This window comes from Platalea leucorodia (assembly GCF_965183815.1).
Source record: "Platalea leucorodia genome assembly, chromosome: 7".
Classification (NCBI taxonomy): Eukaryota; Metazoa; Chordata; class Aves; order Pelecaniformes; family Threskiornithidae; genus Platalea; species Platalea leucorodia.
Genome location: NC_138829.1, coordinates 7733731 through 7749616, shown reverse-complemented (window position 1 = coordinate 7749616; position 15886 = coordinate 7733731).

Genomic DNA, 15886 nt, shown 5'->3' with positions numbered 1-15886 from the left:
AGCTTTAAGAGCTCACCATAGTTTCAGGACCAGCAATTTCTCTCTCAAACACACCGTCCTCTCACTTATTTGAAGTAGCAAAATGAAAATCAGTATCACAATCCCTTTAAGGAGATGCCGGTATTCAAGTAAAGTCAAGAGCTCCCATATTCTCACTTCAGCCTCTAAAAAATGACTTTTATAGTACATCCATTTCTCTTCCAGACTCAGTTTTTCCATCTATTAAGCTAGAGCCACAGCCTTCACAGATGCAGTGAGAAGATGTGAGTTGAGCTGATGCAGCCAGCTGTGAGAGGTGTCGGGTACCCCGGCGCCTGGGATCCACAAGCAGGCGAAGGAAGGATCAGGCCGTGTTGCGTCCTGCCTTGCAGAAAGCCAGGTGGGTAGGTGAGAGGGGATGCCTAAACCAGTGTTTCTAAATTGCAGGGTCAAGGAGCTGATCGTTGCTGTAGGCAGAAATAAGCACTTTGCCAGCTTGATAACAACAGAGCTGAGACGCAGATTACAGTTCCTTTAATTTTCTTCCAGTTAATTAAATGATCAATTGCAGCATTGGCTTTCAGCCATGGCAATGCCAGCTGAAATGAGCTCTCCAGTTTATGAGAGGCTAATCAATAGGCATCATTTGCGTCAGTGATGCGGGTTTTTATTTTAAAGCCAAATATCAGAATGCAGAGGCAAAATATTGCTGTTATTCACAGCAAATAGAGATCTTCTCCCCCCCAGAAAAATCCCAATGAAGGGAAGAATGGCACACGTAGTTACAGCTTTAGGTTGGGTTGTGTTTTCACTTCTCTGCTTACCATAGACTTCCTGCATGACCACAGACAAAACTTAGGTCCAGATATGCAAAGATATTCAGGCAACCGAGATAAAAATCAGTTGTACTTAGATACATGAATAGTTTGTGGATCTGGTCCTTTGGAGAGGAGACTGAGTTCTCTACTTACAGATGGGATAATAGGTACTTTCCAGCAGAACTGCAATGACCCCCCTCATGGAAGACGAAGGCCAAGTAAGAGCTGAGGAAAGGCAGCGACTGAAAAGCTCCAGGGTATTTGACCACGAAGCAGCATCTGAGCACTCTGCCCAGTGTCTTCTCCTTAGTGCTGCCCACCTCGGCCAGCAGTAACAGAGACCCACGTCCCCTTTGATCGCTTTCCAGCCGTTTTGTGGTTCAAACGCTTCATTCCCAAGGACTTCAGCTGGAGACACTGTGGAGCACAGGCAGGGTGAAGTGCAGGGCGGTGAAACAAGGACCAGCAGTGCTGGGTTGTCAGGGCTTTGGCAGGTGGGAAAATTTAAAAAACAAACAAACAAACAAACAAACAACTAGTTGAGGCATAGAATGGTCTGGGGGCATTTCGGTATTGTTAATGAAGAATTCAGCATGGTAGGAACTAATAAGCACAGCATTTCAGAGACCAGGAAAACCCTGGGTTCGTATGTCAAAAGATGTCAACACAGGATGGAAGGAGTTTGCCAAGGAACCGAGTAAGCAAAATTCAGAACCATAATGACAAAGTTGGTGCATCAAACCTCTCTTCGCTATCTCAGATCACATGCTAGGTAATGAAACTGTCTATCAATAAAAGGCAACTCATGAGCGTGGGAAACAAAGATCTTGTAGGAACTGGATCTAGATAAGAATGACCACAGACCTCACCATTTTCAGAACCAAATGAAAATTTGTTTATGCTGCCAGCTTTTCCTCAGTGCAAGCCTTTAGTACATATAGGTGTTCATGCACCCAACAGAGACAGATACACTCAAGCTAATCAAGTGTTCTTTTTCCTGTTGTCTTGGAAAGGAGAAAAAAAGTTAGTTCATGGATGTAATTTTTATTTTTAGACAGTTGAGAAGCCCTCAGTTCATCATGAACAAAATACCTCACCAAAAAACTAGACAGCAAGGTCAGAAACCAGTTAAAGTTCATCACTATTTCATGGCTGCTGCCTTTATTAAAAAAAAAAAAATGCAAGAGAAGTATAGTAATATTGTCTCTACTACTCATTTATATTACTAGAACGGTTACACAAAACAGAGAAGAAAGTACTGCCCGCAATCTCCCCAGGTAAAAGCAAGCGTAGGCCTGAGTACAGCAGCTCGTGGATTATTGATAGGACTAGCAGCTGAACATTAAACCATCTTCTCCCGAAGCAGCAGCAAAAGAAATCTAATTGGAGGAGTAGAGCGTGGTTTCTGGAGAAGGAAGAATCCATTCTGGTGTAGCAGGAACACTTCTGCAGGGTTTTAAATTGATTTAAGCTTGAAAAGAAACATACAAAAATCGACCATTAAGTACCAAGATCCATAGGAGACATCATTGAGGTGAACTGGGCCAGGAATTCACAAGCCAAAGAGTCTCAGTAGCTGTTAGAGGCGTATGTATCACTATAACTGACTTATTGGGCAGAACGCACAGTCTGACATGTCCGCAGCACCGCACCCTCACCCCTCTGCCAAGTATCCCTAAGGCTCAGACAGACAGAAAAAGGCCTGCAAGTGGCAGAGTTAGGGGGAAAGAAACACCCCGGTGACATCTCAGGCTCCTCTGTAGCCAGACTCGCTGACGGAGCAATGCCTCTTACATTGCGTCTTGGTGTGCTCCTGCTTCCCCGCAGGTACCTGCAGAGGAGGGGGCAGAGGAGAGCCCGCGCGAGGTGCCCCCAGTGCTGCAGGACAGGCAGGGGCGGGCAGGCTGCTCCGGCTCTGTGGCTTCTCAGTGGAAAATTGGAAACAGAAACGTGGCCACAATAAGAAAACCCAACATAAAACACCCCCTCCTCCCTCAAAATACAGACACGCAGGCTTGGCTCAACCCAAAGGTCAGCTCATTGCCAGTCCATTCACTTCTTCAAGATCATGTAGGCAGCCAGTCAGCTTCTCAGGGATACATCCCAAGTTTCCAAATTCACAGATCTGTGCGGTAACCGCTAAACTTCCTGGCAAGGATTTTTTACAGACAAAAAGTCCCTCACATGTTTTTACCCCATCAAGAAAAGACAAGTAGCTTGCATCATACAACTTTTATTATTTTTCCCTGCAAAGCAAACTCGTCTTAAAAAATGGGCTGAAAATGACTTAAATGAGCTGAAAACTACCCAGGAGCAATGTGTATTTTGCAAAACATAGTTATCTCATGTCCAGGAGCCCTCATTAATTTGAAAAGTTTCCACATGACCTCAGAGTTTCTGTAGCATGTGTGAGCGTCCTGCAGCCTCTGCTGCATATGGTGGTAAAGAAATTGCTACTGCAGCCCTGTGGAAAGAGTCAGAAAGTTCCGTCTATCAATCATGTCTGAGACAGCATAACCAGTTCATTTTTTAAAATAAATTATAAAACTGCACATCTTGGTGCAAGTACTTAATTGGTGCATATGCATGCTCACCTAAAAAATGCTGCTAAGCAGAGGTAGCTGCTGGTCACGGGGTTATGGCCTGTGTCAGACACAGGTATGCTTCCCGAGATTGGAGGTGGCCAGCTTTGAAGTGCCGGGTGTCAGTGAAATCAGGCCGAGCTCTTGCAGACTCATAGGAGGGATATGAGGAAAACATGATTTCCTGGAGTTAGCTAACACATCTGACCAGAGAAAGTCAATCATCTCTTCGATTAGTATCTCTTCTTCTGTTGGCCCTCTCTAATCTCTCCTGCCTGGGCGACTCCTCCCAAACGCCTCGTTGCTAAATAGCAATTAAAGCATAAATACATTAGCAACTCCATATTATAGACTTGCTCGCCAGCCGCATGGTGCTGCCAAGCCTGGCTGTGACAGTGGGACTCTGCCTCATTGCTGGCCGCTTTCCCATGTGAGGAATATCGATCAGTCACTCTGAAACGACGTCAGAGTTCACGGCCCGTTATAACATGATTTTGACCTTGACGAAGTGACTGCAGCCTCTGCAAGGCATGTGGTGTTAAACGGGGCCGGGTTCAGGTGACCGTCCCTGTTCCCTGCTCCTGGGCAGCTCCTGCCCCAGCAACCGCTTTCTTCTCCGCTTCACCGGGCCAGAAGTTGTCCTTTCTCCTTTCAGAGGATGGGAAGCATTCATAGTCCATCATCCGTGCAATGGCGTATTGCAACTCTCCGGTTAGCGCTGGCTACGGCACCCGTGCAGACACTCGCTGCGCTGCCTGCAGAGACGGGCAGGGAAACCCAGGGCTTTCTGCTTAAATATTCAGCTTATCTCCAGGAACACAGAGCCCAGCCGTGGAAACCTGTGTCTCCGTTTACCTCGCTGGGTGCGCAGCAGTTTGGAGTGAGGTTTTTGTGAAGCTGAGGCACAGGGGTTTTGATGGGAAACCATCGCCTGTGGTGCCTGGGGAGGGAACCAGGTCTGATAACCCTTGCAGAGCGGGGACTGTCTCGCTGCCGAGTCGAGGGGATGCGCATGGAAGAGGGGAGGACGGGCAGTGAGAAGGTGCTGACTCTGTAATCCCTCCCATACACACATAATCTCTGCTCTCTCGAGTTGCCTCTCTGAGGTTTTGCTGTGGCAGGTCGTAAGCAGTGGTTCCCCAGGTACGACACGGGACACTTCCCCAAAGCACGTTGAGTTTGACTCAGTTCGCCGATGCTGCTGAGTGCACGAGCTTCCAGGCCAGCCGTTCCCCTTTGCTGCTCCATTGGTTCTGCATATCAGCATGGCCAAGTTCATTTCCCCTGTGGGGAAATGAGGAGATAAAGAGTTATTTTAAAGTCCTGGAGACTTGTGTGAGAGCAGGGTGAGGGCCTCCTCGCTTGTTTACACACCATTTTGGTGGAAAAATGAAGAGGTGAGCGTGGGAAGAGGGAAGCTTTCCCAGGGCATCCTGCTGAGCTGTCCTTGGAGGTCCCCAAGCTCCTAAACCACACACGGGACGGGTAAAAGGATGGAGGTGGCCAGAGAGCACAGCGATGGTAAACACATGACTCAGGCATGAAGTGGTTTCAGCAGAGGGATGGTAATGCACAAGCAATAAAATGGGAGCTACAAGCACAATGTTTCCTGTTAACCACATACCAGACTCGCTCGGCTTTCCAAGGAGAAGACACCAGGGAGAGGAAGGAGGGACCTGCCCAGGAGCCGTGTCCAGGTCCGTGCCAAAATGTTACCCTAGATGTAAAAGATGAGAAACTCCCATCACAACCCAGAGGGGTCCGGGTACGCGTGAGAGCTGCAGCAGGCAATAAGAAATAAATCAGGGGTAGAAACGGGGTTAGAGCTGGAGGGAGCCGGGTGAAAGCCCGCAGCCTGGCAGAAGGCTGGGCAGCACCAGGGAAGCGCAGCCGCCTGGCTCGGGCTCTGTGTGGGACTGGCAGATCGGCTCCCCAGGACGCACAACGTGGAGCTTTCCCGCGTGGCTCTGCTTCTTTTCCCTTTCTAGAAAAGAGAATTTGTGTTGGGGCAAGTATCCAGAGCCGCTTGCTGTGTGCTGCCGGTTTTGGAGCAGCGCTGCCATCGCTGCCATCAGGAAAGCCGGCGTTGTGGGTTGCTTTAATAAATGCTTTCGGCAAGCAGCCTCTTAATGGGATCTTTTGCCTCTGGAGGATGTGACGTGCAGTAACAGTCTGTCTGCAGAAACACTTGCCCGTCTGTCTGCAGAAATAGGCCAAACATGGAGTTTTCTCCTCATTCACACCAAAAAAAAAAAAAAAAAGGTATTTTTTTAACTTAAAAACTCATGTGCTTTCGCAGAGCGCAGACACGGCGCTGTCAGCTGATGGGGGAGAGTTTTTCTCTCCATCGCACAGTGGGATCTGCTGCCAGGCTGCTGTATAGTAGCTGCTCTGAGTGCCTCTGTTTATGCTCGTGGAATATATTTTATGCTTCCCAACGCCTGGATTTACTGAAGTCCAGCACTTCTAACAGCCACTGGATATTAAAAAAAAGGCACTAGGATTAAAACCGTAAAAAATGTACAATATTAATAGCAGCACTGATTTTTAAAAGAGTTAACATACATAGAAAATATAACTGACCACATTTCATAAATGTTTAGAGGATGAATGGTATTTTGTGGCAAAATACTGCTCTCTGTGACAGGTGGGGAGGGAGCATCTGGGGCAGAGGGAGTCAATGACATAAATTTGTCTTCCTGTGTATTTTGGAACGTGATTTATTTGTGTTCATTGAAATGACAGCTTTTCTGGTAATTTCTTCCTTTCCCAGCAAGGAAGCCTTAATCTCCTTACTGGAAATTGTACTATTTATGCAGAAAATCCTGCCTCTGAGATTGCTTGAGATCACAAGTTATGTAACCCAAACAGATGGAGATGGAACTTTTTTTTTTTTAATGTCAATTCATATTATAATCCCAACAGGCTGCAATCATTTATCAGCTCATTTGCAGCATAGAAAAAATAGACCGAGGATTTTAAATATATGTTTAATATACATTTACATAGGAACGCTTATGCCAGTGACAAGACTGTCACTAAATACCAATAATAGTAATAACGCTTATTAAGGAGACTTTCCTCATTCTTACGAACAGAAGGACTCTGTGTGATACACATAATAATATGTACATGACGTTATGACCGTCACCCCGCAAAGACATGTATAGGGTTGTATTTACACGTTGGACAGATGTGGTTATATCTGCAGCGCTGCTATGAAGTTAAATCTGAGAGTACCTGGGAGATCAAAAACTGGTGAATAAGCAGAAAGGAGGAGCTAGAGGAGAGCTGGAGAGAAGCAGGCCAAGGCAGGGCAATCAGTGTGAAGAACCTGATTAATGCTGCCCAGTTCAACTCTTGAGCAATATTAAGTCTTGTAATGATGAATCACCCATCCAGCTCCCAGCCGATCATGTGCACACACTGTAGAAGCCAGCATATAATATACAATACCTAGTTTTAAAATTCACATTACCTTAATAGTCCATCTGCTAACACGACCAGGCAGATAAAATCCTACAAGGCTCAATTACACTTGCCGAGATTTTATCCTTTTTTGTTACTAATGTGGCTGTTCTTATTTCATGTGAGTTTAAGCTAAAGTGAATCAAGACCACAGGAAAAAGAGGATGAAAAGGGATGGGAGGGCAAGGTAGCAAGCAGAGGCTATTCCAAAATAAAATGAATATAAATGGAGTATCTAGGTGTTCTTAAAACTGAAGGGTGCTTGATCAGATGAATTTGGGAAGAGGAAGAGAAAGAAAGAATAATTTGAACCCAAACCTAATTTTCTATCAAGCTGAAGTACAACCAGGGCTAAAAAAAGCCACCAAGTTTAAATATGGTCTTAGTCCAACCACATTATATACGTTTATTCCGTTCTGTGGGAATTCCCCATATGACACACTTGCATATTTGGGTCCAAACTGTAATCTAAGGCTCAAACCACAGCAAGGAGCTTTGCTAGAGAAGAGCTTTCAAGAAAACCTCATGAAGCCGAAGCAGAGCTCCTGGTGTAATGCAGTACTTTCTGCAAAAGTAAAACCAAAGCAGAGGTGTGATGCGGCCACCAAGGCTGGGTTCAGGGGTCTGTGCACGGAGCTTGACCCCTGTGGACCTGGCTGTGTGTTGTATTTAGCTGTTATTGCACAACCACCGCTTCGTTCCAGCACGCTGCCTTATTACGCTGGGGCTTGCCAGCAAGGGGTGTAAGGTGGCTGGAACGGGCTCTGTTCCAGGGAACGTAACAGAGACCCCAAGATCTGGTCTGTCTCCAGTGCCCTCTGCTGCCATTCCACACATTCGTGGTGGCAGTTTTTCCACTTTTTTGGGACCGCTGTGGTGCTTGCCCGCTGGGTTGTCATTCCCGAGGGCGTGCCTGAGTGGGATGCTGTGAGCCAGAGCTCACCTCTATGCTGCAACCGGGGATGACGGCAACAGCCCAGACCCCGTTGCAAGGCAAAACGCCATGTTTTGATCCTATCTTTCATTTTGCTAAATCCTGAACGCTTCCTCTGGTGAATGCTTTTAGGGGACCAACCTAGAAAATTGAACCTAAGAGCTGCTTGCAGCCAGGCACTGTACCATCAGCCGTTTTCAGATCTTCCACTAAGAATATTTCTAAGCAGGGCAATAAAAAACAAGCCAGCAGGAGTTAAGCATTTAAATCCAGATGCAGTGATGGCCTCTAAATTCCCTTATCCCCTCAAAGTTCAATTTTTTTTCCTCTCATATTTAAGACTGCAGAGAGAACAACAGATTGTAATGAAGCATCAAGTGATGGAGGTTGTTAAAAGATGGTCTGACAGTAGAAGAAGTTGCAACATTTCATGGACAGCCCCAGGTTTAGCCAGGGACTTGCCATTTCTTGTACAGAATGCTATGCAACACCTTGACCTCCTTTCTTCTGGATTGGGGGCTTTACCTCCTTGGTACTACTAACGTGAGAAAAATTATAATGGGTTTTTAATTCTTTCTGGATCTTGGCCAGTGATTAATTTAGTCAGATGCTTTTCTATTAGCCAAAACTTCAAAGATCCCATTTTTTTTTGTCACAAGGAAAGAAATGAGCTTCTGCTCCTGCTTGTAAATATATGTAAACGTTCAACTGAGCAGGATTTTGCTCAGGCTTATAAAGCGTGCTTTCTTTAGAATAGCTTTTCCCTGGGTGATGTAATTTACTTGACCGGGTATTTTCTACTCTTGCACAACTGTGTTAGTCGATCTAAGCAGATTAATCTAAGCACCAACCTGGCACTCGCTTTGCCAAACAGTTATTCAGGGCCCTGCAAAAAAAGGATTGTTATTTTAGGGAGGCAAAAGGATCGCTTCTCTGTGCCCGAGATGACTTTCAGATGGATGTTAGTCTGTTTGTGTGTAAATAGGTCTAAAAGCCCCAAGGACCGACGGGCTGGATGAGCCAGATATTGTATTAGCAGTTACATGACAGAAGTGACACTAAGAGGAGAAAAAAAAAGCTGTTTTTTCCCCATTGTCACAATGACAGTCTGGAGTCAGATGATTTAAAGGCCATGGGGATGATTTTAAAGGGAGCATCCACAGCACTGACTATGCTTACAAGTCCCTTCCTAAATCTTCAGCCTCCAAAAGCTCTTGATATTAAAGTCTGTGTTTGCAGGGGATGGGGGAAAAAAGAGGGAGAGGAGAAATAAGGAGGTTTATTTTTAGCAGAAATGACTCTCAGACAAGGGAAAGGTGATAGACTGATAGCTTTCAGGAAACATTTTGTTTAAACCTAAAGCACAGGCTGTGGGAAGCAGATTCAAGTCATCTCTCTAACATGCTCCAAAATGCTTCAACATCACTCGGTCAGTCTGCCCCTAAGGGGGAGATAATTACGGCTGTGCTGTCTGAATGAGGGATTTTTTGGTTCACTGATCAAAAAATTATTTTAAATCAACTTGAAATGAAAATTTCACCCCTTCTTTTGTTAGGAGTTTGGGGTAGTTGACATTTTCCCTCTTTTCACTCAAAATTATTAATGTAATTCAGACAAAATTCAAGAAAATGATTTTTCATTAGGACTAAGGATATTTTAGGGGGGAAAAAATCACCATGAATATTTTTAACAATGTAACAGTACTTCCTAAATTCAACTCAGGTACATGATCACTCCAAAACTGCAGGATCATGTGGGGAAATTTCTTCCTGGGCTTCTAGCGATCTCCGAATTAATATTCAATTCCTCGATATCTCTGCATATTAAAGACATAGATTTGGTACATCCAATCACATCTCCCTCTTGTGGCTACTTCCCAGGACTAAAACAACCTGCTATTTACTCGGCATTATATGGGATTACATAGGTTGCTTCTTTCGCTAGCGCTTTGTTTTCCAGCCTGAAGCCCTGCTGGTGACAGCACGTGGGTGCCCAAGAGGCCACACCACCCTTTCTCACCTTGTGCTTCCCAACAAGATGCCACCAACCGCCCCCCTGGGCTTGGGGACCCCGATGTCGCACTGCAGGGTCCCGCCAGCCCCACGCCAACCAGCTCATCCTTTAGACAAGCCGAGAGAGACGTTAGCAGAGAAAATGTTTCTGTATCTGCAGGACGGGCAGCTGAATAAACCCACTAACTAGACAATCCTGACAAAACACAGGCTTTACAAGACGTTTTGCCCTCCAGAGCCCTTGTGGAGATTTCCCCCTAAATTACAGCATTTTGCTGCTCTCCACTTGGGTTTTACAAATAGCTGCTTTTATAACTACATTTATCCTTCTGCTAACGGTTTCACAGCAAATGATATTTCATTTTGATGAGAAAGCTTTGAGCAAAAGCCAAATCACTCCAGGCAAAGCAGACTTTGTTTTCCTACAGTTTAATCAGTAGGAAATTAAGAGGCTGATATTGTGCTGCCACAGACATGGACGCACGCAGCCACCTTTGCTCAGGTGAGTTTTTCCTCTCCTCACTCCCTGGGACATAACCAGGAGCCAAGTCATGCTGTCCAACGTAAATCTGATGGTCCCAATGCTCAGCCCTTGTAAATCAGCATCGCTCCATTGGGTGAACTGCAGATTTACAGCCTTCATCAGTACACAGCATCCATCACAGAACAGTCCCCGATCAGCCAACCTCTCTAATTTGTTAAAAAGCCAATTTTACCTTTTAAGAGACAATTGAGGACATAATTCAAATTCCTGTTTGTGTCCTTGCCTCAGGAGGAAGGCAGCTCCTAAGCAGCTTCTGGCAGCTGGTCAGACAGTATGAAAAGCCACTGAAATTATATATTTTTTTATATATATATATTCATGCTGTCTGAAAGGGTCAAGGCTGGCTGCTCCGAGGGAAGATGTTTCTAGGCAAACATCAATATGACACTCTGTTTGAAGGGGTGATTCAGCCACAGAAATATGTGCCTTTTATCACACATTTCAAACTCTGTAAAAAGCAACTTTAGGGGACTTCAGTCTGCTTATTCCATGGTGGAATTCAGCTCAAATGCTCCATTCAGGTGTTTATCTCACAGGTTTTAGCTAATGTCAAACTGTATAGACTAAGTGCTTTCCAAGGGGTATGTATTTTATGTACAAAATACAATACCTGTGTTGCTTTAAGAAGGACCCAGCATGGTTATCCAGGTGATGGTTTTCCAGCACATGCCTGAACAATGATGAGAGCCCTGCAAATCCTGCAAAGATTTGTCCCCTTAAAGTCCCACTTCAAAGAAAAAGACTTATTATACATCCAGTGCCTCGTCCTCAGGAGTGAAAACTCCTCGCTGGGATTCTAGGCTCTTTCCGGAGGAGTTTTATGCGCATTGGCACGGAGGAATGCTGCCAGCGGCCGGTGCTCAGCCTTTTACATGGGGTCATCTGAGGTTAAAAGCAAGGCAGGGCTGCATTGGCTTTGGCTCCTCCTGCCCTCTTCTAATCAGGATCAAACCAAAATTCATTTCAGTGCTGGGCCTGGCCCCCTGCTTCAGCCTGGGGGGGGGGGGGGGTCCCACCCGCTTCGCTGGGTTTTTAAGGGGAGACATCTGCAAACTCCAGCTCTCACCCTGGCTCTCTGTGTGGAGCGTGTTTGAGCAGGCTCGGCTGGCTGAGACCTGGCAGGCTGGAGCTGGGAGTGATGGGAGCAGCCTGGGGATGCCCATGCTGGCCGGGCACAGGTTGGATGCGAATAAACCCTGTTGAGATGAAGGGACCGGGCTGTGGCACTAAACAAACCCAGCTGAGCTGCCTCCGACCTCAAACGGGTCAGCCCCGTGCTGCCAACGGTCCCCTTTGCAGCATCCCGAGCCCATGGGGGCTGATCAGCGCATTTGATAGGGAATGAGCATCTTCCAGCGCTGCCTTGGCATTAAGCGGCTTTCCTGGGAAGGCAGCCGCTGGTAGCTGGTCATAGGAGAGGAAAGAGGAGGGTGGTGGCATGGAAAACCTTGTCCCCTTTCTCCAGGCTTCCTCATCTCGAGAGTCAGCACTTTATCATATCACTGGCGGAAACTATTTAAAGGCTCCTTAATTAGCCCTGGTCTCAGGCAGTTCCTGTGCTGACTGCTAGGTGGGTCTGGGCGATACCACAGGGTTCATTTTGTCAGGTGGCAAAAGTTTTCATATAAACCACAGTTAAAGCCGTGTGTTTGCCTGACTATCTGGCAGGCTGGGGGAGGCGGCAGGCGGAGGTGAGAAGGGGCAGGCATGTCAGACGGGATTTGTTTGTGCGATGTCCTGATGGGAAGCGACAGGCTCTAGATGAGCTGGATTTCAGCAGGTCTCACCTCTGAAGCGCTTCTCCGCTCTCGACTCCCTTGTGCCACAGCTGGTGGGAGGAGGATGGGAATTGCTTCTCAGAGAAAAGTTGCTCAGCATCTGAAACAACCATTTCGTGTTTTGCCCACCACATCCTGCTGCATAGCTCACGGCCAGCATAGCTGGGGTTTTCCTCTTTTTTTTTTGACCTGAAGTCTCACAAAAGCTTTTTTTTGTACAACTCCGCCCCACCGTGAGCCTCGGGTACCGCCACCCCAGCAGCTCCACCTCAGCCCCGTGCCTGCACTGGGGCTCCCGGCCACGGCGCTGGGGGACCAAGGGTCAGAAAAGGACCTTCCATCCATTTCATGCCAATAGTAGAGACTGAGTTAAAGCTTTTAATCACTTGCTAAAATTATTGGTAAATTAGATAGTTAACTCAGCTCTTTACTCAGCTGAGAAATCTGCTTTTCAGCTGGGACACCAAGCTGCTTGCCCCCATGTTTGGGCCAAACCCCAAGCAAAGCCAAGCTACAGTTCCTGAGTTAGAAGGGGATCCAAAATCAGAGGCTTGGAGACTTTTCCTCGCTGCCCCCTTCCTCAGGGGTGTGCCCCCCATTCCTTATTCAATTCCCCCCCATCTGTTGCTCACACCGCCGTGGGGATGGCTCCCAGGGCTGCCTGATGCTGCCTCTAGCAGGGCTCCCACCTCCTCCCTCTCGTAGCCCCCAGCGCACCCCTCCCTCCCGCCCCCCAAATCCTTCAGCTGGCATGAACACGTACCGTGCAGCTCGGGGCTGTTCCTTATGCACAGGGGTGCCCGAACATACATCTACGTCTGCTGTTACGCATAAAAAAGCAGTTGTACAGAAGTATGTGCGAGCATGTGTGTATAGTCATAAATTACAGGGAAATGTTTCTCCCACAAATGTCCAGAAAAGAGCGATCTGGGACCGCCTGTTGCTGATTTTTCTCATCTTTACTCCCACACACGCAGCAGAGGCTTTCACAGGCAATAACAACTAGAAATAGATTTCTGAAGAAGTTTAAGAATATTTTCCTCTGCTTAGGCAGGCATTTGACAGTGTAATTCTTAAATATACTTCATTGCTATTAAATTTAATACCCATGAAGGATTACATATCTGCTTCATTGCAGCTCTGGCAGGATTAGAAGAGTAGTGTCTGCTTAGTGTTTTTAAAACATCAAACACTAACAAAGCCCCAAGCAAGAAACCTTTTCTAAGGGCTGCAAAATGCCAAGGGTCCGGGGAGTTGCACCATGCCAGGCAATCTGATGGCGTGCCCTTTGAGGAGCTGCGTGGTCCAGCTGCTGAAGCACGTGCTGACATAGATGCATCCACTGCAGAAATCCCTTCTGTACCCAAATGCTCCAAATTCTGCTCCCTGGCAGCATAAAACCACTGGCTTCAACCCAGGCAGCTGGCTGGTGGAATGGGAGCTTGCACCCTTTCTCCATGGGGTGAAAAATTCTAGGATTTGGTATTTAAATAGTATTTGCAATATTCACATCGCAAGTAATTGTTCATAGTTGCATTGTTCGTAATGATCTCCCTCTTCCTCAGAGACAGATAGATATATATGGCATGAAAGTCAGTTCCCCTAGTCCTGAAACTGCAGATTTGTAGGGGGGATGTTAAATCCTCGTTAGTGCAGGAGGTGCAGCCTGGGATGGGATGAGCCAGGCTGGCTCAGACCCTCCTGGCATGGCGAGGAGATTGGCACAGGGCCCTTTGAGGGATCTGTCTCTTTAAAATGATCCTCAGTTTCTCAAAAGAGGCTGAAAGTCAATAGCGTTTGCTCTAATTAATGGCCTCTCCAGCTCAGGCACCAGCCTTAGGCGAATCCACCCCAAAAATCCCCTGGAATAAACACCTCCACTTTGATGATAGCGTATGAGGTGACTTGCCTTGCGTTACAATAAATTGGCATGTGGGAAGAGCAAACCAGCCTCGCCGCTTCCCCCCTGCCTCCGGAAAGCTCCCGGGAAGCTCCCGCGCAGGCGTGGGATCCTCCGCCCTCTGTCTTCAAGGAAACTGGGACTGTGCCCTGCGAGTTGGAGCCAGTCATTGCCAGGCTCTGAAGGGCCCATAAGCACCACATATAGGCACAAAGCAGGGGCAGGGAAGCGTATTTTTGATTCAGCTGCTATTAGGGTGACTCTGGCATCTATAAAGTTATGTCCAGGCATAAGGGTTTGGCACTGGAACCCACAGAAAAAAACACTTGAGCTACATCAATGGCTTTTTTAATATTATTCTTATTCTTATTATGTTTTCCTTTTTACAGCTAATGAGTATTTGCCCCTGGGGAAGGGAGCACGCACGGTAGGAAGGCTGTGGGCACCAGAGGCAAAGCCAATCTGCAGAAGGTGAACAAAAGCAAAGCAGTGCCTCCCGATAGGTACCAGATGAACACAGAGAGGATTCGCCCATCTCTGGCAAGATGCGATGGCCAGGAATCCCCAGAAAGCTCATTTTCTGCTACAAAGGGGAAAGAAGGGATTAGAAAACAAATAGTTGTCTTTAAAACTCCAGCAGCAGATATAAATGTAATCTCCCACTACTTCTTCACCTCCACAGCTCAGCTCGAATTCCTCATAACTGTTTCCTTTACATCAAAGACACAGAAACTTGAAAAAAAAAATCAAAGCAACTAACAAATCATGAAGGAAAAAGGGCTTCTTAAAGCAGCGAGCGAGCCAGGTGTCTCTCCATTTGCCTAAGGAGAGCCCAAAGACAGAGCCTTGCAGTTGCTTACTAAAAGATGGGGTCACATGGGAAGGCTCTTGGCTAAATCCTCTGCCCCAAAACCCACAGCTAGGCTCAGGCGAGCCAGGTTTAAAGCCGTGCTTCCAAACCAAGCTGCTTGCACTGAAAGAAAGCTGGGGGCACGGGAGAAGTGCAGCAGGGCAGAGCATTTGCCAGGGGCTGCAAAAGGGGTCAGAGACCTCGCCAGGGGCTACCAGTGGCCAAACCTCACCCGCAATTACCCAGCCCTCATTAGCCTGATGGGAAACATGATTTTTCACGACCAGAGTCCAGGGTGGGCGGGTATCACTGTATCACAGCTTCAGTGATACCAGTTTGAATCATCAGCTCAAAATGAGATAGCAGCATCAGCCAAGAATAAATATTTCCATCCTCGGCTCAGATTTGTTGTCATCGGAGGCTGACGCGAGCGCGGGAGGACACACGGGCACCTGATACGGGACACAGCAGCTTTTCCACAGACGGCCTGGTGGGAAGCAGACCTCCATGTTACACTCAGAATTTGTGGGTAATTCATTATCCAGCCCGTAGTAGTAAATGCCGCACATTGCATACGCGCCTAACACAAGACTGATTGCTCTGGCGGCAACCGGTGCACTCCTGGGAAGTTTCCTTTGCATTAAGTGCTTTTGACACTAATGTTGGAGCCTAAGCAAACACATTAGGATGACTAAAACACCCGGACTGCTAGGAATCACAGAGCACACACGCTGGAGATGCAGCGGCAGACCCAGCGCAAGAGAAGAGCAACGTGCTTTTGTTTTTAAGGCTGGCCCTTGGTCTCGCCTGCCTTTGCACAGTTGTAAGTTGGGTTTGGTAAGGTGCCTATGGGTGAGGCGATACTTGCTCGTGACATTTCAGTGCTGTTTATGAAGCAAACCTAAATATTCCGCGTTAAAAAGTCGCGTGCGTGGATTATGCTCATGAGAAGAGTAATTGGATTTGATTGTGCTCTTGACAGATAGGGGAAGTAAACCCACAGCCTGCACTCAGTAGAATT